The sequence below is a fragment of the Coturnix japonica genome, chromosome 3 (genome assembly GCF_001577835.2).
Source record: "Coturnix japonica isolate 7356 chromosome 3, Coturnix japonica 2.1, whole genome shotgun sequence".
Lineage (NCBI taxonomy): Eukaryota > Metazoa > Chordata > Aves > Galliformes > Phasianidae > Coturnix > Coturnix japonica.
This window is the reverse complement of record NC_029518.1, coordinates 17,604,994-17,628,883: the sequence shown is the minus strand read 5'-3', so window position 1 is coordinate 17,628,883 and position 23,890 is coordinate 17,604,994. Positions and strand designations below refer to the sequence as shown.

General features: G+C 39.7%; 1 protein-coding gene across 7 annotated transcripts in view; it reads right to left on the bottom strand.

The window, feature by feature from the left end:
• The window catches only part of ESRRG (estrogen related receptor gamma), a 374,311-nt gene that overhangs the window by 202,111 nt on the left and 148,310 nt on the right, over positions 1-23,890 (bottom strand). Inside the window, exon 2 of one of the 7 annotated variants that reach the window (XM_015857193.2) lies at positions 12,480-12,538. The exons of 5 other annotated variants lie outside the window; for them this stretch is intronic. The gene's annotated coding sequence lies outside the window, so the exon portion shown is untranslated. Of the gene's footprint in view, positions 1-12,385; positions 12,539-23,890 lie in introns of those variants that run through there. One more of the 7 variants, XM_015857194.2, reaches the window with a different exon arrangement.

The following is a 23,890-nucleotide window of genomic DNA, read 5'->3' as shown; positions in this document are numbered from 1 at the left end:
TAATGGAAAACACAGTGTCTGCAGCATTACTTTAAAATACTTGGGTTTACTTGCAAAAACTCTATGTCAGATAAGTGCCCGTTTTTATTTCTTTCTCATTAAAATACGGGGGCTGAGTGACAAAAATATGCACTGATCTTATTTTTGCAGCATAACAGGTGTCAGAAATCTTCCTACTGACCTCTCTTGATGCTACAGACAACTCAGTATGATTATTCAGAGAACCTCCTTGAATGATTTTTAAAATATAAGCCAAGAACCACTGCCTTAAAGTGATCAGGCAATTATCATCATTAAAAAAAATATCATCAATAAATGAAAATCAAAAGAATAAGTTTAACCCAGCCAACTTGAAGCATTCAGTGAATTGACTGGGACAGTTGTATGCAAGAAGAGCAAGATTAAACTGGTAGTCCAACTTGAGGTCCCATACTAAGAAGAAACTGTGCAGCATTTCTGGCCTTTGTTAAAGGAAGAAAGCTCTATAAGAAAAGAGAAATACTACTGATTTTTACAGGTGTTTAATAAAGATAAGCTGAAAAAAGGGTTCCTATTTTAAGCCTGGTGATAGCTAAAAATGCATTCAAATATGTTCAAAAGCAATCTGAAGTCTCCTAAAAATGGGTGTTTAAAAGTATTCAAGAAAACAGTAAAAATGCAAATAATATTTGTCACATTATTGTAGGATATGGGACAAAAATACTCATAAATTCAAAGAACCCTGCTGAGGCAAAATGCATTTCATTTAAATATGACATTATTTGGGAGTCATTAAAACAGAAATAATGTTTATCGTTTGCCTTGTAAAGGTTACTGTGAGAAAACAGCAAAAGTTTGCCCATAGCAGAATGAGTGGTGTGAGGGACTGTGAGCATAACTCCCTTAATTTTAGTTGTTATAACTGTGCCATAGGAAATAAAAAGACTTAATGTAATTGATAATTCATTACTGTAGAATTACTGCAGTAAAAATAACGAGGAAGAACGAGCATTTTCAAGCACCTCTGTCCAATACTCCTATACCCTTCATATACATTACAATGTTGCCGATAATAAAAAGGGTGACAACAGTAACTGTTGTCCTTATATTCAAAATGAGTCCAGTACTGACTAAGAACAGTGTATAGACTGCCCTGTATTTCCTACAGTATATAACTGTTCTTGTCCTTTCATTTACACATTTCTCCTTTTTCTTTCTTTTTGTATGGAAATATAAACCCACCTAGTGGGGCCTTTAGGCTATACAGAGGTAAGCTAATGTACCGGTTTTAATGCAAAGAGCCTAAATCTCTTGATTAAAACATTCAACTTTGCTGAAAAGAGATGTTTTATAGGTTTTACAATGAAGAGCCTTTTGCAACTTGAGTTCAGAAGCTTTCCTCTACGTAGACTTGCACAAGTGTGTACACTCATTTCAAAACAGCAAAATAATGCTGGAAAGCACCACAGTTCTGCAGTCACCACTTTGAGCCTAAAACTGTCCACTACAGTCACTTGGCAGCATTAACTTCTGGTTATTTGCATGTGTAAATCAAGGCGTAAATGCACACAGAGACCTTGATTACCCAGACATTCAGGCAATAGCTTGTCTATTGTGATCATTTTTTGAAAAAGCAATCAAATTAAGCATCCCATTAAAGGTAAATCAGGTCCTAGCTCCTGAAATTTGATCCTCCATTAGAGCCATTCACATCTGTAAAAAATTAGTTGCCTTTATCTGTCACTGACTTTAAATACATTCCAGACAGCACTTTCATGTAGTTTAAATCTAGCTTTAAATCCAGATGTAGAAGACCTGAGAACCCAGTTCCCTCCCAGTACGGGCTCAGTGGTTCTTGTGAGCATGAGTGGCTTTGTCCCTGTACTCCCACATCTCCTATCTCTCAGACAACGTGTGGGGCCTTTCCTAAAGCTGTTCCAAAAAGAAAGCATCATAAAGGCCAGCAGACTTCTGCTGAAGATCTCCACAGCAGACCAGATCCGCGTAAGCACCACACAGTAAAGCCACAGTCTGAAATCTTCACATGGCCCACACAAATCTGTATTCGAGTTATTTTCTTTGAGCCTGAAATCGATGTGTGATGTTGTCTCTGCAGACTCACCATTTACATAATTTGCCGTTACTCTTGAATCACGCACTACTCCACTTTGTGCAGTAAATTCTTCTCCACAGAAGCAGTCAGGCGTGGGCTTAACTTGAAGCACAAGAGGTCCTCGGAGACTTCTGTGCTGCTGTTCACATGCTATACTTAAACATATGCTGATTTACTTTGTTGTATGGCAACCTAAACCTAACAGAACACTGTGCAGCTGCTAATAGGGGATATACAACAACTACAAGCAGAACTGGGCTCATCCTCTCCTCAGATTTGTACTGATGTTCCAGCATCTCGAGACGTCGCTGCATTTTCATAACAAGGAGAAGATTTAATTTCTGCAGATTTCTGTGAGAAGCAATTTGGAAACTTTGCAACAATGATATTGCTTCCCATAAATGCGCAATTGGTAAAAACATCATGAGGCAAACACAGCACATTCACAATATCATTTTTTCTATCTTAAGTACCAACATTATTCAAAGACATTACACTGTTAAGTATCCAAATAATTCATTCATTTTAAGAATTGAAAGCATAATATTATTTTGTTAAATTAAGCTCTCTCTTTACCAAATCCCTCTTTTCCACTTAAACCGAGGCAATAAAGGCAGCTGAAAATGAGCCTGTGCATAAAGCTTTTATTTTCACTTTCGAGGCTTTGCACCTTTCTGACTGCAGTGTGCCTTGTTGCTGAATAGTAAAATGCTTACAGTTCCCTGGTTTTCAACCCAAAATGAGCCTTGAGCTTCAGTATGGCATTCCTACCTTCCATTGGCAGCAGAAAGGAGCAGGCTGGTGAAGAAAAGCGTCACCTGCCTTTCACTTACTGGCACCAATGCACAATCTCCAGTTAAAAAGAAATGCTGATAACCCAAAGTGACTGCTTAAAATGATAGCAAAGATCAAAAGTTCTGACTACAGCAGGTTGGGGTAGAGAGGGGGTGGGGGGTGGGGAACAGCACAGTAATAAGCGCACCGTATTAATTGATGAACATCAGGACTTTGTGGTCATTTAACACTCCCTATAAATGTAGGCTTGATAACAGTTATTGATCTCAGTTTTCCTGGAAGAGGATCCCTGGGCTCAGCAGTGAGCAGCTTTGCTTCTCTCAGTTCATAAATACAAGAATAGAGCTATTGCTAAAATGCCACCCTAACTGTTAAAAATGAAATAAGACTAACATTCCAGCGCAGTGTCAGAGAAATACAGATGTATTTCCATAGGAGTTTTGAGCAGGTATCCCAAGGTTTATATAGTCTCAACTTTCCTTATGGGAAACAACCAATCACCACAGCTGACCTGTGCTATCATTTGAAAATATTTCCTTCACAAATGTCTGTTCAAACCACAGGAGTCCCTGTTTTTATTCAAGTCATTATTGCTCCTCCTTATATCACCATGAAGCTGGAGCACCCCTAACAGTGACGAGCTCAACCCAGCAGCTTATGAGGTGGGCATACAGCACCCTCCTGCTCAGGATGAAGCCATGGAGGGACAGGAGGTCCTGGATTGTGACATCTCCAGCATCACTGTCACCAGAATAACATCAACACCCACCATCTCTCTCTGTTTGCCACTCAAAACTTTTCCTGTATTTTTTTCCTTTGTAGCCTTCTCATCCTATAGTCGTCCTACTGACCAGTCAAATCAGAAGCTAACTTCCAAAACATCCTGAGTTGCTGCCAGAAGTATCCAACATCACTGACACAATGTGAACTGAACGGAAAATGATCCCCCTTCTCTTGTTCTTTCCACCTCCTCTTCCCCAAAATCAGAGGAATGCCACCTACATCTCCTGATTTCCTGTTCAGGTCAGACCTGGATGTCAAAGAAAGGGCCTCAGCTGAAGTGCATGTCCCTTCCAACTCAGACTGCAGGAGAAGCTACACAAGTAGATGAACTATTGAACTCAGTTCTCTGCCTTAAAATACATTACATAGGGATCGTTAATGCATGACATAAGTATCCAAAAGATGTAACAGAATTCTGAAAAATGAATTAAGGACGTATTGCCATCAACTCCAGCAAAATAATAAAAGTAGAGACATTAAGAGGCAAGAATATCCTTTCGAATTGTAAAATAGGTTTATAGGTCTTCTAATAACAACTTTTACTCAAACCTTACATAAATAGGCTTATACGATACAAATATTATGTGGGCTATGTGGAAACTACAAGGTCCCTAATCATGTTTAGGGATTACTTGACAGAACAGAGACATTTCATTCCTATTGGACCTAGGGATTACAGCAAAGAAACATCTAATATTCCATTTTTTAATTTCATGCATTTTTTATTTACCTTTAATGATGCTGTATATATTCATCATCCTGAAATATTAAAACAGTATGAAAAAAGTAATAAATTGGTGGAAAATTTAGGGAATGGGAATGCAACAGCACGCAAATCATACACTATCAAGTGCTTGATACACATTTAAAATTACTGCCTAGTACAGCAAAGCCAAATTCCTGGCAGATTTCTGAAGCGCAAAGTCACAATAAGAAGATCAGCAGAACAGACTGAAATAATAGAATATTCATCCCCCTAATCCATATGCAATTCTTTAGGGCTTTTTTTTTTTTTTTTTTTTAACAATGCATATGAGGTCTGACTGTATTCAGGATTTAAATAAGTTGTCTCTCTCTCTTTCTCTCACACACACGCACACATACACACTGTATTTTTGTTAAAAAAAAAGTATATACAGTTATCATTTCTGCTCTACTGCACCCACATTGACAAGGTTAGCACATTTCCTCACACCTCAGATGAAACAATAGCATTTTAAACAAAAGTGTTAAAAGAAATACATTTATTCATACCATTGAAACCTTCCGCAACAGCACTGTTGGAAGGAGGGGGTCTAGTTTGACTGGGAAAGGGATTTAATTTAATTTTTTTTTTAACTCTTTCTTCATTCTAAATAATTACTGGTTAATTTAAAGCAATTTCATATTTAGTTATTGGTAATAAAATTTTGAAACCAGCATTAAATCTTTGAGATCATGCATTTATCTCTAGACAGATGTAATTTTAGATCTAGTATTGTACAAAGGGAGACGAATAAATCATCAGTTAAAAGACAGATGCTGATGATAATAATGATACACATAGGAAATATGCGTGAGGATGGACGACAGTGGGGGAGGGTGGAGGATAAAGCTCCCATTGCCATTCAGGAGCCTACTGAATTACTTTCAAGTGGTGCAAAAGCCACAACTGAGCCACACACAGCAATATGAAGAAATTCATGCCTTGCCAAAGTGATGTACAAAGCTTGGGATCAAGAAGGGCTGTGTCTGGCCTTAGGGGTCAGCTGCTGTCCAGGACTTCAGGTCAGGGCCTGGCAAGGGGGAAGCTGATCCAATAGCCTTCAAATCATACTCACGTGGTATTAGCTGACATTGCTATTCAAATGGCAAGGTTGTTTTTTTAATTTCATATCCATTAAACAAGCAATATAAAAAGTATTTAATGGAGGCTTTTATTTTTGGTAAGGAATCTGCTCTCTTTGGTAAGAGCCTACTGTGATTTATACAGCCACAAAAACAAGACCTGCCTGTATTATACGAAACATCTACTTACAAGGGTCTGTGCTTATTATTACATACCTATAAGCAATATGCACCTATTATTGGCAGAATTGGGGGAAAAATAAAGACAACAACCAAACAGCCATACTGAGCTCAGCAGGAGTGCTCCAGCATCACCAGGGCTAGAACATACCCACCCTGCTTAGGTATTTTACAGGCACAGAAACAAAAGAACAAGCGTTCAGGGAAAGGATTTGATCTGTGCTTGTGAGCAAGGTGTTGTAAGAGAAAACAAAAGATGAACAAGCATCAGAAAATGTGATGGAAAAAATCAGGGACTGTTAATGCACTGAATTTTGGAAAGGAAAAACTGATATATGCTCCTCAGAGATGCATTGGATGAAATCTGAATCTGAAAACTATGAGGGGTGGTGGCTTTGCTGCAAACCTACCACATTTACAAGAGAGGCAATTAAGTAAGGATGGAAATACCACCTTTTTTTCTTTTTTCTTTAAATAAGGACGTAGAAGAAAGTAAAGATATATTAAAGAGGAATAAAAAGCAAACTCTGAAAATTACAGTATGCTTAAAATACATAGGGCTATTCTTCCTTCTGCTATCATATCTTAACAGGACATAACACTAGTCCAAGTGAGTCTTTGTTTTAGTGTGGGAAGCTTCTGCCTGTGACCAAAAACTAGAAAAGAACAAGAATGCTTTTGCCTTTTCAGGCAAACTTTTCAGAAGTTTGTTCCAAAACAGAGTTACTAAGCGCTTCTGCACACATCTGTAAAAACTGTAACCAATTTTAGCATGAGGAAACAAACTACTCCTTGTTCACACTATTCAGATAAATGGCTCAACCACCTCCTTTAGAAATCTTCTAAGCAAGCAACATGAGACATATATTTGGAATATGAAAGTTTAATCCTACTCATTAAAACACGACAAACTTATAATTAACTGAGAACGGAGTCAATAATGAGAACATCCTTCATTGTAATGATGTTGGTACTATCAGCTTGTAATATGGGAATACACCACAAGGAAAGTGAAGTATAATAGGGAAAATAACAACTCAGTTGCTAAAAAAAAAAAAAAAGTCTGAAAGTTTTCACCTTGGTCCAATCTTTAAAGCATAAATTTTAAATCCTCAAAAGTTACATTTTTCCTGTCATCAGATGAGATAATACATTACAATGTTTTTCTGTGATGAGGAATAATTCAAGGTCTTACACTGCCTGATTAATCTCACAACCAATATTTAGAAAAGGTTTCTCTTTGAGCTAATCAAACTTGACAAAAGCAATCTTCAAACTATGCCACATTCACTGATTTGTAAGATATCTCAAACTTGTGTTTTATTAAGTGCAGCTTAAATTAGCAACAGCCCTAAATCCACTTGCTTGTAGCACCTGCTGAATCTCACATGAGAAACACAGAAAATACACAGGTCAAAATTATTAGGACAAAATATTCTTTTCCTTAAAGTATGCCATTCTAGCCTGAAGTCAGCACCCAGCTACAACTCCACACTGACTGTATGATGTGCTTTTGGAGAACACACTCTGCTACCATTCAATTTACCTTTGCTTCTGGAAATAAACTGCCTTGACTTTACTGGATACCTTCTGTCCAGCAATTCTTCCAAATAATGCTTATTTTTATACAACTGAATCTATATAAGGTATACTCATTTTTCTATATATCAAAGATATCAGCCTTTTGGCTTGATTGGGCCACACTGAATGAAGAGGAATTGTCTTGGGCTGAGGGAGTTACATTTAAAAATAACAACAAAAAGTATATTTTTTTAATCAAAACATAAAAGTAAACTGCAACAAAACAAAGCTAGTGGGTTGGGCACATACGTTCTAAGGCTTCCTGTGTCACAGATGTATCACAGGGCCATGATTCCTACAGAAGAGCACCTTCACTATGGAACAGCTATCTGGGAAGCACTACAGCTCTAGCAAGGAACAATGTAGGAAACATATAAACACCTTCACAATCCCTTTTTCAGTATTGGTACTTCCCCTCTTACTGTGAATGTCCATGCATATGTGACCAGGAGTTTCCCATGGTTTGGGAGCCTGATTGAGTTTGGCTGCACAACCCTCTACAGCAGAAGAGATTATTTAATTAGGGCAGTTGAGTAGAAGGACAAAAATTACACAAGGATAGCATTAGTTCTCTATTGCAATCCTCAAAAAAGGAAATGAGGCTTACAGCTTATTCTTCTCCTTATATCATACTTAAGTTCTGGATAAATCTCTTAATAAATCTCTTTCTGAGCTACTAACTCCCGTTATTTCTTCATGGTTGTGTACAATATAGACAATGACTGTACAAGTGATCTAATATCATACTTCATTAACATAGAGTCACACATACCAGAAATTGCTAGTACAATTCCTTTCCAGACCCAAGGAAGGATAACTAAATATTGGGTAACACACTCTGAGAAGACTATCAGTGAGTTTCTCTATTTGTTTATATAAATGGGCCAATACTTTAAAGTACTTCAGAGCACTTAAACAAAGCAAACAAGCACTTGAACTTTAAATATCTAGCAAGAGGAGCTATTGACAAGTATGACTTGACTTACTAAATCTTAATATCTTTGCAAACTTGAATTCAGTCTCTTCATGAAGAGAACCAACAGACTCTTATCTCAGCCTAGCTCTTCTTCAAGCTCCCACACAGTGAGAGGGTTGAGCAACTGCACACTCCCCTTTTATTTCTTTTTGTTTGAACAGACTGCTTCAAGCTTACCTAGGTGAGCACCCTGGGCCCACAGTAATCTTTAGAAAGCTGTTTCTGAGGCTGAAACCAGAACATTATTCTCTCCCTCATTTGTTCTGTAACGTAGGATTTCTCCATCCTAAAGATCTTCCTTTTCAGCTCCTTGCTGCCCACAGGCAACAAAGCATCAATGATGGAACACATCTACCAAGCACTCTCCGATTAACTTACAAGAAGTGAATAACACTGTGGGAACAGATTGCTACTCTCAGTGAAACACAGAGCAAAAGCATTCCTCTGCTAAGCCACCATGTAGCTGAGTCAGTTTGAGGTCCATCTTTTTGGTCTCCACACTTGTGAAACACTTCTTAGCTACTGCATTATATACAACTAAGAGTGCTCATTCCCTGGCCAAAAAATGAACTGATGTCCACATACATTTCCACTCAGAAATCAGTATCCAAAGTAATGGTCATAATTAGTATTCTGTTGGTTTAGACAGTATTTCTTTTCTTTGAAACATTATGACTTCATATAGGTCAAGTACCACACAGTTTCATAGCTGGACACTCTGCCAAATCCGGTTTGCTGTACCTGAGCAGCTGCACTCAATAAGGATTTATGTGTTCTGAGGACAGGTCAGTGGCAATTTTCAGAATGATAACACCACCAGCATACACCAGGTCATCTCAAGTCCTACGTTTGCATTGAGGACCTAGAAGGCTGCACTGAAACAAGCTTTCCCATCCAGCAGCAAGCTAAAATCCTGCAGTACATTTCACTTTTTATTTCTTTTTGAATTTGTTTTGCACTCAACTTACAGTACATGTCTGTACACTGCAGGAGTGTGTGTCTGGAGGGTGTTTTCTTGTGTGCACACCTGCGTAAGCATATGCACATGTGAATGAATTTGGTGGCATTGCCTATTGAAAGATTTGCACTGGCCAGTCTGGTAACAAAGACTCCTCAAACTCAATTTTACTAGGAAAAAAAAACAACAACACAGAGGAGATGCAGCTGAACATATGAACTACTCAGTGATAAATCTTCCCTCTAGGTACAGTTCCTGAATGAAACAGCTTTGAAATTTCATTGAAATACCCTTTATTTTATAAATAGATTTTAACAAATAAAACAGCTGAGAAGTTTATGTCTGGAAAATAAAACAACCTTTCTCAAAGTTTATGAAGTGATAAGTCTGTTTCTTATCATTTCTTATCCTAATTCTAAGCACAAGTGTCTACTAGGACATGCTCTCCACATCTGATACTGAAGAACACACAGTTTTTACCAAATTAATATTCCAGCGCTGACTTCCAATATTATCTTCCCCTCGTCCCCCCAAGTGTTTTACTTTCTATAAAACTGTTTTTGCTCCCTAATGTTAACCAAGAGATGAAACTAAAATTAAGGTTATTCTTGGTTGCTCTGTTCATGATACCCTTTGGTCTACTATATGAAACAAGTTAGGACATACTGAGTACACATCACTATGCTCTGACTGGAAACCGAAAATAAACAGAAAACTAGAATCTTTTTTATTCTGTTAGCAATACAGTGCTCACTTATTTAAGGACAAATTCTTAGTAGTAAATGCATATTTGACAGATTAATCAAGTCCAGCCAGAACAGCAATATGACACACTTTTGGGTACAGGTATCCCAAATAAAATGCGGCCTTAGAACAGTGATAAAAACACAGCTATGACCAAAAAAAAGTGTAATTCAGTTTTCAACACACTGTGAGTAACATGATGTAATTATTTAGAAAGCCCTCCATGACCCCATGGTTTTGGTAGAAATGAATTAAAGGGTGAAACTGAAGGAGAAAAACTTCAACAAAATGAACTCAGAGACAAAAGACAAAAACAGTGGGGGAAAAAAAAACAACCAGACACAGCAAAAGTACTGGTCTACTTCATTCTAATAATAGAGTCATCAACAGAGTATCTAATATGCACTAACACCTAATTTGAGCACCTGAATTCTGATCCTGATTTCCAGAGATGGCAACTACATATTGAAAAAGAAAAAAAAAACAAACCAAACTTAAATTGCTCATTACTAGAAATAGATTGATTTGCATGAGAAAGTTAAGAGTTAGATTCCCATTTTTTTTAATGAATATTAAGATCATAGGCTGAATTCTGAAAGTGAGCCCCAACTCCCAGGTTAATGCTTTCCTCATGTTGGTAGCAGCATCACTGCCCCTGGGAATGGTACTGTGTGGGAGTAGCATTGGAGCAAGCCCAGCAAAAAATGGACAATGGCTTTGGAGATGAGCATAAGAACCTTTCAGTATATAAGAGGGGGCTAACAAAAAAAGAAGGGGACAGACTCTTTAGCAGGGTCTGTTGCGAAAGGGCAAGGGGAAACGGTTTCCAACTAAAGAAGGGAAGATTTTGATTGGATATAAGACAGAAGTTTTTTTGCAGTCAGGGTGGTGAGACACTGGCATAAGTTGACCAGAGTGGTGGTAGATACCCCATCTCTGGATACATTCATGGTCAGGCTGGACGGGACTCTGAGCAACCCGATCTGATGTAGGTGTCCCTATTCATTGAGAACACCTACAAGGAGTTGGACTAGACAACATCTTGCATTCCTTTCCAACTCAAACAACTCCATGATTCTATAACCTGTAGCTCTGCTCAGCATTCAAAGACAAACCTATAGAGAACCATCTGGATGGGAAAAGTCACCAACAGTAAGAGGCTGGAAGGTACCTGACAGCATATAACAACATGGGTCAGGCTTACAAACAGCTTGGTAAGGGCAGACCCTTTGGTAATTTTGGATAATTACCAAATGGATAAAATTTATCCAAAAAATTTGGATAAATTGATAGCTTCCAAACCTACAGCCATTCTCAACAATTCTATTTTGCACTTGCTGTCTCTCCTTCAGCAAAACTTGCTGGCAGAAATGTTTGGCTGCTCTTCTTATTCTTATATACATGAATTCAGAGCAATCGACGGGAAGGGAGCTTATCCTATAATACCACCACATAGGATTGATCAGGCATGGTGCACATCCAGCACAAAACATTCTGACTGCAGGATAACAGCCATCATTTTGAACTGCTTGAGGGTTTTATGTTTTAAACTGTGTACTTCATGCTATCTTTAGGCAGGATTAAGGTTTTTGCTTTTTTGTTTGTTTTTGGTTTTTTACATCTTTTTTTCTGGAGTGTGTTTACTAAATTTGTAAAGTAAATTACTAAGCTAAGTAAGATGTAAGATAATTTACTTGCTTTTCCAGTCAAAACGTCAAGGATCTAACAAGGATCTGTTTTCCCATACTGCTAGCTCTAAAAATTATGTTATCAGAATTGACATCCCCTGAATGCTACAGGTGAAAATTCCTAATTCAGCATTTTTGTGCAGTAGCACTTCATCCAAACACAGCTGCTCACGTTGTGAAGAACCATCCCAAAGTTATAATAACTCATGCATTGCCCATTGCTCTGCAGGAGACAGTTTGTGTTTTACCAGATAGTGGATGGTCACCCCCTACGAGAGGAAGCCACCACAATCTCTCACATTTCTTTACTCAGAGGGCAGTGAGGCAGTGGCACAGCTGCCCAGAGAAACTGTGGTGCCCCATCCCTGGAGATACTCAAGGTCAGGTCGGATGGGGCCCTGGGTAGCCTGAGCTGGAGGGTGGAACTGGGTGTGCTTTAAGGTCCTTCCCAACTTAAGCCATTCTATGATCTGCAAGCAAGCAGCACATTTTCTTGTTTTAAATGTACTGCGCAATCACATCAGCCCAAACACAATTATTTAGCACAAACTAGCAAACCACCCATCCAACCACCCTAAAGTCTAGGAAAGTTCAGAAACGACCCAGATTGGACAGCAGCTCACACTTATTCTCTTCAAAGCCAAACACCAGAGAGGCAAGCAGCATGCTGCTGGCCGCGATTTCCCACCACCCCAGCTCCTGCCTGCGCATTCCGCCTGAGCAGTGCACAGGAGAGGGCGCAGATCCCCTTCGTCACTCACCATCCTTTTCTAGTCACATTCACTACGCATTGCACTAGAAAATCGTAACGGTGTTAAAATATTTTGGCAGGATTTGTATGGCCAGATCACTCACTTCCTTTGGGACACACAAAGTCTCCTCTGGCAATGAAACAGCCAAAATGTCAGCAAATCCTATAGAACAGAAAAGGGTCCGTCAATGTAGAGCTTAAATGAATCTCCAATAAATGCAAATAAACAAACAAAAAAAATATGCATAACAAAGATATACACACATAAAAAGAAACAGCCTAGAAACAGTCACTTTTTATTAACATTTCCTTTTTTCACCCTCCAGAAACTTTTTAGCAGCATTCCAATGTATTCATCACCGGGTACTATTAGAGCACAAGCTCACTCCTAGTGTTACCAATTCACGGACAGATTAGAGGGCACATTAATAACATAGTTAATATGAAGTGTTTAGAGCCTTTACGTCGGTGACAAATACGACTCAGCCAAATTTCCTGACCATTGAGGCCACGGAGGAACAATTTGGTAGATTTCATCAACAGCTCTAATTATGTTCCTGTCAAGTCGAGAACAAAGTAATCCATAACTGGGGGGCTGCTCAGAGACAGTGGCACACAAGAGTAATTTATGCCCAAGACACAGGGCCCTTGCTGTAGTTAGAGAGCACAGTGCCTGACTAACAAGTGGCTTCAAAAATGAATTTATTAGGGAAAGCGCAGCCCGCCAAGTGCAGGCTTATGGGATGTTACAAGGTAAGGACTTACAGCCAGCCTTGTCTATGCCAGCACCCCAGTTTTTGCTCTCCCCAAGCTCTGTAGGCTCTAAAATGCAGGGCCTGAGCTCGAAGCATCACTCAGTGGGGAACAGGACTCCAGAACCAAAAATCCTGTCAGTCCCCAGGACACAGGCTGCACCGCAGGTGCCCTCTCTCAATCCTACAAATAAGGCACTAATGAAACACGCAGAGGGATTATTAGCAACAGTGAACTAAAATACTGCCATACACCACACATCTCTTACCACAGCCCATCTGGGAAACAGGCTGAGAAGAGGAAGGGGGAGGGGGGCGGGGGGGGGCAAAACGAGGGAGAAGCCGTCATGTAATTTTGAGTCATTTTCCACTGTGATCTATATTGGGATGCAGCTTCTGTGCTTTCAGATGGAGGGGGTGGGGGGTGACGAGGTTATGTGTGGCACTCATGTGGCATTTCACAGAAAGGCAGGGACATCTCCCTGGGGCTGGGAGGAGTGTGAAGCCTGGCACTGCTCACTTGGGACTGGCTATTTTGTAAGTAGTTAGAGAAAACAAAACCATGCGCTGCCAATGTAATTAAGAACAAGAGCTATAAATGCTTCGAAAATTAACTATAACCAAAAATTAGACTTTAAGTATACTCATATGACAAATACCAAATGCTGGGTGGATTTTAAAGAGCAGTTTTCAGAAGTTAGCTATGAGCATACACTCCTGTCAGCAGTTTAGGATTTGTATTTAACTAGACAGAAAACACATAACTAAAAACTCATTCTGCCACTTTGTACACTTCATATTCCTTTATTTGATAGCAAATTGGCATCAGCTAACAGAAGCAGCAGCCTTCTTGAAGGGACTGAAGCACAGATGATGGGAGCACTCAGACAAGACCTATTTTGGAGACTAACCACTGTCTCAGGAGGGTTGCTTGCTGAGCTCCTCACTGATAAAATGGATATAAGCATGCATAGGGAAGGACATCATCCTCATGTGCTGTATATTACCAAGGGATTTTCAGATCTGGCCTCACTGAACTATGGGTGTTAGTTACCTCACCTTGGTAACTAACACCCATAGTTCAGTGAACTGGTACAGATCAGCTGCAAGATGTAGCTGGGAATCAGAACAATAAAAACTAAACATTCTTTACTAAAGGTTTCTTATTCAAGTTTTTGCCTGAAAATCCTCTGCCACTAAGCTTATGGAATTCCCCAACACCTTCTGAGGTGGATGGTATTAGTCTCTTACAGTAGAAGCACATTATAGAATTATGATTACTAACACCTCATAACACATCCAAGAATAAGCAAAACAACAAAACAAACAAAACACACAACTCCCCCTCCCTTCCCCCAAAAAAGCCACTCCAAAAGCACTGATAGCTTAAGCCTCACAGGGAGGCATAGGGAAAAGGAAAGAACACAGTCCCATTCTACAGATGCAAAAAGAGAAAACTGGTAAATCACACAGAGAGTAAGCCAGAAGCCAAGCAATGTCTGGACTTCATAATTCCCAGGCTCGTGATTCAGTCACAAGACACGCTTCCTCTCCTGGTGAAATGTCATGCTGCCTCATGCTTCTGTTACAGAACACATTTTAACCAAGTGTAGCAAAAGCATGATGATCCCATTAAGTATCTAACATCTAATACCTTGTGAAAACTAATTTAGTGCTTTATCAAATCTCTAGTTTGTATGTAGAGCATAAACTGCCTACATTTGCTAATAGGGCAAATTGACCCATCCCATATATTATCAAAACACATCAAAGTCTGCTGGAGGACACAGCCTTAGCTACTTATTATCCTCTGCATTAACTCTCTCTCCAGCTACTCAACCAGTATGTTTCTCGGTAACACATCTGTCATGATTTTGCAGAGAAATCAGCAATTCTGGGCAGCAGGGCAGTTAGAGACAGATAACAGGACTAAACCCATCGCCATCACCCGACTTCTCAATCTGCTGTTAATTGGCAAAAAACCAGAAACCCGCAGCACCGGCCATGCACAGCAGCACTCCATTGCTGGCCTCCAGAGATTCCCCCTCTTAGACTTGTATTTTTAGAGCTTTAGTCATTCACATGATTTCTGCGTGATTTATTACATACAAGAGAGAAATAAAATTATATACTAACATCTTCAAACTTATAAGGTGATTTTTACTATATATATAGATAGATATTTGTAAGCAGAAAAAGGACATCTTATGCAAGAGTACATGTGGCTTAGTAATCAGGAAAGAAAGTGCCAGAATATTACTAATAATAATGTTAGATCAAATGAGAACATCTTTGTTGGCTTGGATGCTATGCAATCGTATTCCTGCCTGTGATATATTTAGAATATTGCTTGAGACACTATATAATGAACTGTAAATTTTGAAACCACGCTTCTTAATGGCTGTGAGCTCACCTACATGGCTAATAGAGGTACTTTTTTTTTTTTTTTTTTCCTCTCATTACAATTGTTACTAATCTCTTTCAGGTCCTATTTGTCTCTGCATTTGGAAACCCTGCGCCATTGTATGCAGGTCTCTCAGAGACCTTTCCTGACCATTCAGCCACCTGAACTAACAATTATCACCATAACCTAGTGGTTGGGAAGGCAGTGCTGGAATATTCCAGAAAACAAAGCCAAAAAGAAACTCAACAGAAAGGAGAAAATAAATGTTTTACTTTTTGTATGTGACTATATACAGCTGTCAAATATAAGCATAGCCCCAACATGGTGTTAATCATTCACACTTAATTCTATGGCTTCTATCATTTTTTTCTATTTAGACAGTCAGTCAAGCACTGGTTTCTTCTTTTCCCTTCTAAGTTTCCCACATTTCTAACCTGTAATGTAAACAAGTAAAAGGCATTTTGGGGTACAGGATGTTTTGGGGCTGTATTCTCAGTTATTTCAGAGCCCAGTGAAAACAGGTCATTTTTCACCTAGCTGTGGTTGGTTGTCATCAACCCAAGTGGGTCAATACAACAAGTCTTCTTCTGGGAGAAACTTCTAGCCAGGGGAATGAATCAACTGAAAGCAAAAACAAATAAATAAATAAAGGTGTCCAATGAGGGAAAATACAACAATACTATGTTATAGAATTTAGCTGCAAGTCTTTAGAGCTTTATTCCTTCTTACTTCCCTGGATGTTGGTATTTGTTTTGTTTTTTCTCTTCTGTTTTTATTTCAAAATCACAGGAACTACGCAGCCTAGCAAGGCTGTAATCACTCAGCAGGAGCCTGGCACAGGCACAATGCAGCCACCAGCCAGGCAGTGGGGAAATGAAGGAAATCTCTTTCTCCCTCCCCCTATGTGGCTTAAAAGGGGCTCGGCATGAATGAATCTTCCCGGTAGCCACCAACAATTTCTTATTCCTTCCGAGCAATCATCAATTTCAGCATCAAGTGGTTTAGTGGATCCACAACTGGTAGTGGCAGCAGAGGAAGCCCAGCATGTGAACGTTTTGGCTAATTTAAAACCCTTGTGCTGCGGAATCAAACATGACAAGACAACAGTAAAAAGAGAGGCTATTATCCCAAATGAGAGGCGGCGGATAGCTGAAATTGGCTTGAGTGGCAGAGACAAAAGAGGTGGAAGGAGCATCGTCCCCCACCCTCAGTGGGCTCACACATATCACTGCAAGAAGGAAAAAAGGCAGTGTTTCCACGTTTCATGCCCAAGCAGAAAAAATACACATAAAAGGATACAAAATAAATTAGCAGCTGGTAAAACATCTGCCCCATGGGGATGGAGAAACTTAACTTACAAGAGACATCACCCTTGCAATAGAAAAGCTAACGCTCTGAACACTAAAACTGTCATTTCCTACTGAATTAGTGTCCTGCTGCCCAAAGCTCATTGCAGTGAGCTGAGGAGTAGATTTAGGATGGAGTAACCTTAAAAGGAGAATAACCTGTGGTGCGGCCACTATGTACCGAGCGCTCACTGAGTACCCAGAACTCAGGGCTGCCGGGGGAGGCAACGTGGAGGGCAAAGGAATTAATTTTGCAAGGCATTTGGGAGACCATGAGCAGACTGATGATGTTCAGAGCCATGAACCCTGGTGATGGCTTGCAGCTCACAGAATGACGACCTGTGGGATCACTGGAGAGCAAGCAAGTTGTCTTTTGCAAGATTAACAATTTAAAAGTGCTGAAATTAATTTTGTTTAATAGCTGTGGGTGCAGACTCCTTACAAAGTAGGTTGCAAGGTCAGCAAGCCTCCTAAAGCCTTTTAAAATGCAGCTTTTTATAGGGACAGTAGATTTAGGGTGGCTTAGGTCTTAAAGATCTAAAAAGCAGAAGTGTAAGAGGTCACTTCCTACCACTTCCAAACCTCGGGTGAAGACATCTCTGTTTCACTTCTCACTTGTAACACACATTTACTGGTACATTCAAAGCTACTTGAGAGCAGCATGGGCTTTGTAAGCACGCAAGGCGGGAAAGACAATACAATCAAACAGGAGAACGAGGCTAACAAGTACGTAGCTTGATCCCGGAAATCTCACAGGAAGGTGTCCTCCCACACTGCAAGCTGAGAGAAGGAAAAGTCTGGAAGGGAAAAGACAAGGGCAGGGAGTGTTCACCCCTCAGAGCAGAAGTCTGTCTGTGATTCCTCTTTATTTGAGACCATGGCTCCTCAAATTGTTTTGCCGTGCAGAGCGAGCAAGGGAGCAGCTGGGCTCAACACTGAAATCCAAGTCAGCTGTTTGAGACATTTGCTCAGCCTCACACCCTAATACACGTGAGCTATTACGACACACCAAAACAGACTGACTATTGCACTATTTCATGACACTTTTGTCCTACGCTTTTGTAATAGCATCCAACAAATCACATAGGTAAGGTTCAGTGTGAGTGCAACTTGGGAACTAGAAACAGTGCTTTTGCTTTGCAATGCCAAATGCATGGAAAGAAACTCAAACTCAAGCCAGATTACAGCCCCACAGGAGTATACCCCCTCTCCAACCCAAAAGCCAACTGCCGCACTCGGTATTTCTATGCATGCTATCCCACCAAATGAAGCTGACCCACTGCAGTCCCACAGGCAGAGGGGCCATTTTCCCGGCAGTGGGGGCCACTGGTCATTAGTGAGGATGCAATTAATTCATCTGCAAGCCTGTCTGACAGCGGCTGAAGCAGAGCACCAGCCGCTGTTCTCAGCCCGTTCCACAGGGAGCAAGAACAAAGAGCCCCTGAGAAGTACTTGAGACAACACAAGAAAATAATTTTAGATGCATATTGATATTGCCACTGAGTAGCGTGTGCTCTCAAACTGACACACACTGCTGTATGTGGTATTTTTTTTCCTTTTTTATCTCCAAGTTGAATTCATATCCTCATTCATTGTTTCAAGAAAGCCCCAGTTCACAGTTCAGCAAGGCACTGCTTAAAAGGCAGCCTGCTGCAGGTCCTTAGGGCACCTCATCCATCCTGCAACTCCGATGGCATTCACCACCAAGGGACCCCATTAGGAAGGAAGGGCAAACTGAGACCCTAACCCAAAGCAGCCTGAAACAGCACCGGCATACTGGTGTAGCAGCAATGGATGAGACTCCATTTGTCTTTAAAGCATGGGAAGCCAATATATCTGCTTCACCACAAACTCAACTTTACTTTCCAACCTTGTAGCAAAAACATGGATCAGCTTTCTGTCTGGGGATAAAGCAGCAGAGAAGTATCACCCAAGGCTCCAATTAAACAGATGGGAAGTGACGCACTTACAATGCAACCCCATGCAACAAAACACCCTGAGACAGTGTCTGGGTCTCAAATCAATTGCTCAGAAAGGCAGAGACACAGGCTGCAAAAGACTGCCTCTCCCTCCATACAGTGGGGTAACTCAGAAGCATCTTGTGCTGTATAAGGTGTGCTAGGAAAAGCAGTTGCTGTAGGAACGATACCAGTGCTGGAGATATCTCAGAACCCACTCACCCAACAGAAGACTAGGTCCTTCCAAGCAGGAAGAAATGCAGTGTTTGTTCTACAGCCAAAGTAATTATGGGCTTACCTACATTACTTTGTATTTCTCCCTTCATAAAAGAGCTTTGTATTGTTGTTGAATGAACAGAGTGTGAGACTAGTGTTTATCTCTAAGTCTCAGAGATAAATTTGGGGCTGGCAGAAGATACAACTTCACTCTGATCAGGAAAGTTGCTTCTGTTTGTACCAAGTGTACATATGGCCAAGTGAACTTCCTTCCACATTCCTTTTGAAAACAGGTGAACTCCTGTTAGGAGGCGTACCACCCTGACAGACAATATGCACTTAAACATTTTTGGACTTTGTTTTGCATGTTAGTTCACTTAGTATAGCATTGCAACAAGATCTCATTCTTACACTGGGGATGCAGTTTCAAGGAGAACATTCATAATCTCGTTTTAAATACTTTCAATGAGAGATTCAAATACCATAATGTGAAACAAGTTTGGTAGAAAAGTACTGTTTTTTGAAACCTGCTCACTATTTTCTAGGAATCTCTAGACAGGGCTCTTATTTATTGTTAGCAGACCCCTCCTGTTGCAGACAAGAACTTCCTATGCCAGGAACTTCCCAAGTTCCAAGCAAGGAGACAAAATCACCACAACTAATACTCTAAGGAGGCTGTCTAGGCAGGTTATAGGGACCAAACACGTTTCTTCTGCTGCAGCCAGCACTGTAAACCTAAGGTTATACTGTTCTCGTGCAGCCTCGAGTGCCAATCTGGCTGATCAGAAGCACATATATCTACTTCCCTATTCAATTCATATCAAGAGGAAAGCAGGAGGAGAAAAGGCAAGGTCAGGCATTTAAATATGAGCAACACAACTCAGACCCAAACCAACAGCAGAAATGGCGTTTTCTTGACAAATCCACAATTTGTTGCTAACAAGAGTTAGTTCACATGAAATGCCAGTCCAATTCTCTTATTTGTGCTCAAAATCACAAAAGTATTTCCAGACAAAAGCCTCTTTGTGCATTCACATTTAATTTTCTGTGAACCCTCAGAGAAGACAAATCTGAGTGTTCTGCTAATCTATCAAACCTTATTAACACAAAGACAGCTCCATTTCTGAATCACCAAAAGGTTCAGAGCATCATCCTTAGCCACTGCAAAATCTGTATGGATAAGATATCCGATCATATGGTCCCAGAATCTTCTTTAAATGCCTTATTTCAAAATGTGGACCTCTTTCTCCTACATGCCATACTTTTAACCAGTCCTTGCCCTACAGGAGAATGGAAAAAATGCAAAAACCACCCTTTGGTCCAGTTCTCCTTTGAGTTCTACACGTTTCCCACAGAGCAGAAAGAAGATGTCTCAAGAGCTTTCTTTCCTCCACCTGGAATATTCTCAAGATCCTAAAAGCCTTAAAGACAAGCTAGAAGATGTTGAGAGAACATGAAGTCCTACCACCTCATCAGCCTGTGGTGTCTTGACATCTCTTCCAGTCCACATTATGACACGAATTCTGAATGTCTTGAAGAATAGTGGGGAGAGGGGCAGTTGGAAAAAAAAAATTCAGACTGAGATCTTGGCAAGGAAAAAAAAGGAGGAAAAGTAAAAATAAAAAAAAAAAAATTAAAAAAATTTTAAAATGGCCCAAGTCATAAAGTTTCATCTGCAAAGAGATTTATCTGAGTTTCTGTCACTGCAGGACACTGTTGAAAACACTTTGCTTTTCCTCTGAAACAAGAAAAGTTGGGTTCTGCCAATGATTTTTGTAGCTTACTTTCAATACACTTCTATACCTAGGATTATTAAGCATAAGTTGCAAAAAAAGACATCAAGAACTGACAAGCTGTAGCCATGAAACCAAGTGTTACTCTCTTCACCTTCACTCCTAACAAGTAGGAGGCCAACACCATATCAGCGATGGCCATAAACAACTTTTCAAAGGTGTACAAAGAGTCAAATAACTTTGACGCTCATCGCAATGCCCAGGAAAAAAAAAAAGGAACCTTACTATTTTCATCATAAAATATTACTCTGCAGTGAACTCTGAACCTCTGTCACTGGGACAAACACTTTCCATACTGGGAAGGGAAGCAGTAGGAGGGATTTTCTGGTGCAGTATAAAGAAAAAAATAATAATATATGCAGTTAATAAGTAATAGCAATAAAAGAGATGCTACAATGTTTCCCATAGTTATTACAGTGATAATTGTTTATTTTAATTGAGATAAAGCTTCCTTCTGCAAGGAGGCATTTCCCCTGTCTTAAACAGGATTTCAGGTTTGATCCATGCAGGTGATTTCTAAACTAGCTGTTACTCTAGGATCAAAATAACATGTGAATTAATCAAACTATCCTGATTCACCAAAATAAAATAAATAGAATAAATTAAGATGAAAACAGAGCAGCAAACATGGAAATAATTTTGTGCCTTTTCCCTCAGGTACACAGAACAGTCACTGGGGAAGAGTCCAAAGTATCTGAAGGAACTTAGTACTAACTACTGCAAAACAGCATTGAGTGGCATTTTTTTTTCCTTTGCTTTCCATACAGGGACAAAACATGAAGAGGCTTTTGAGATTTGACCATATCACAGAGTGGAGATGAGTTACCTTCAGTCCCACTCTACAAACCCTTCCATCAGCACAAGACTCCAGCAGGTCGGAGACGGACTAACTTTTCCAAGGTATTAAATTAAAAGATGTTGAATTAAGTTAAATGCCCCACATTGAATTGACATTTCCCTTTTTTAATGCAAGCTAAGATTGATGAAAAATACCACTTATCTACATTAAGGGTCAAAATATCCAGCAAAAGCAGCCTCTGGTTCAGCGCGTCAGAGCAAAGTCAGTCTTACATAATCCGAGGACCAGGACGCGGATCACATTCTGATGATCCAATTAATGGCGGGATACTTTGCAATCAGCCAGGAAGCAAGGCCCCTAACAGATTGTGGGGCTGTAACATCAATTTCTTAAGTGCATTTAAAGGATTACAAATGTTAGTCCTGGCTTGAGATTGAAACACCTATTGAGGTGCTCTGAACCACATTACAGTAATTGGGTACCTGAATTAATGCCATTTCTTCTGATGGGCGAGTTGAATACATTGGAATTACGGGTTTCTTTTGCTGTATTTCACTTTGTCTTCCTCCTCTCCCTTTCCCCTCCCCCCCATTTGAGCATAAATCTGAGGTAGAATATTCTCTTTTCTATCTAGTTAGCCTTAATTATAGCCCTGAGGCACCCAAGCACTGTCCTAATTTTACCTTCTGCATTGTTTTGGTTCCCTTTAAAAAATAATAATAATAAAAGTGTTATGTATTATTTTACCATGCAAAGACATTAAGACTGGAATAAAATGGCTTTTTTTTTTCTTTTTTCTTTTTTTTCTTGAAGCCTTTTAGGGCAAAGAGGGGGAAGGTTGGTGAGAGAAATAAAAGTCTCTTTTCCTTTCTGTAGCCCTCTTGCACTATGTAAACCTTTTTATGCATGCACCAGATACCATTTGCAGTGTTTTACACCTCTAGAGAGCTAGAACTAGGGCTGCCTCAATTAGTCTTCTATTCCTTCTGAGGTCAGTTCAAGTAAAGGTCTCAATCATACCAAATTGGCAGGAATGCTAAGTACGTGGGTATTTCAGACCAAGCAGAGTTCAGCTAAAACACGTAGCTGGTTTCACACTGTGATTGTACAGCACAAAACTGTACGTGTGTGCCAGAGAGTACATCTACGTTAAAAACCTAAAATAGGTGTAGGGCATAGGGGTGTTTGTAGGGTTTTCCAGTCACCATCTCTGCTAGACTGCAGCAACAGCATCAAGGCTGCACGTGCTCTCCTTGTATCGTATGTGTTTTGATTATTAGTGTAATTCCATCCAGCTTTGCCCTCAGCCTATGTGGTGCTGACATCTCGGTTACCTCAGTGATTTCTCACTTGTGAACAATATAAAGACCAGACCGCGGAAAAAAATTATTAATAAAAATAAATGGGGGGAGAGTGTGGTATTCCAAATATTCCAGACTATTCTAAGTTTCATTTACCTGGTTACAGCACATGAAATTTAGATACTGTTTAAATTACTCAACTTCCCAAGGTCCATTAGTAACTTAAGTTAAAAATACACGCACATATATACTAAGACATATGTTTTATATTCCACATGCATATAACTCTTAAATGAGATATTTCAACTTTTTGTCCTGTATTCAGGATTCAACAAGAAACAGCGATTCCACAGTGATTCTGTTTTAATTTTGGTTTTGCTTAAGATAACTGTAAACAGAAAAGATACAGGAGCTATTTATCTTCATTGCTGGTTAAGAGGAAATCACAGTGTATACCTTAGGGAAGCTAAGGAAGCACAATGACTTAACTGACATATGAAGGAAAGAGACAGCTTCTAATTCAGCCATACAACTTTCTGACTCTCAGGGAAAAGCAGTTCACGTGGTTCTCTCAGATAGCCTTTAACTGTTAACAACATTCTGTTTTGTTTTTATTTCTTACTGCATTAAAAATACCATAGAAAGCAGGGATCACTGGGGACCATTCAGCTGTGCTTCTGTTTTCACATGAATGTTTTTCAGTGTTATTTAATTTACCTTACCCACTAATGTGAAAAATTCGTAGAGTTTTTAGACATAATCCTTCTGAAACAGAACAAAACCTACAAACTAGCTCCTCAATGGAGGTGATTAATCAGAGGACGGACACAGCTCCACTGTAGGGCTGTATGCCTGCACATAGTGCAAGGAAAAACAAAGAACGAACGAATCGGGTAAATCTCAATTCAAATTTCAGAGCAGTTTTTGCTGCATTAGATCATGCTTG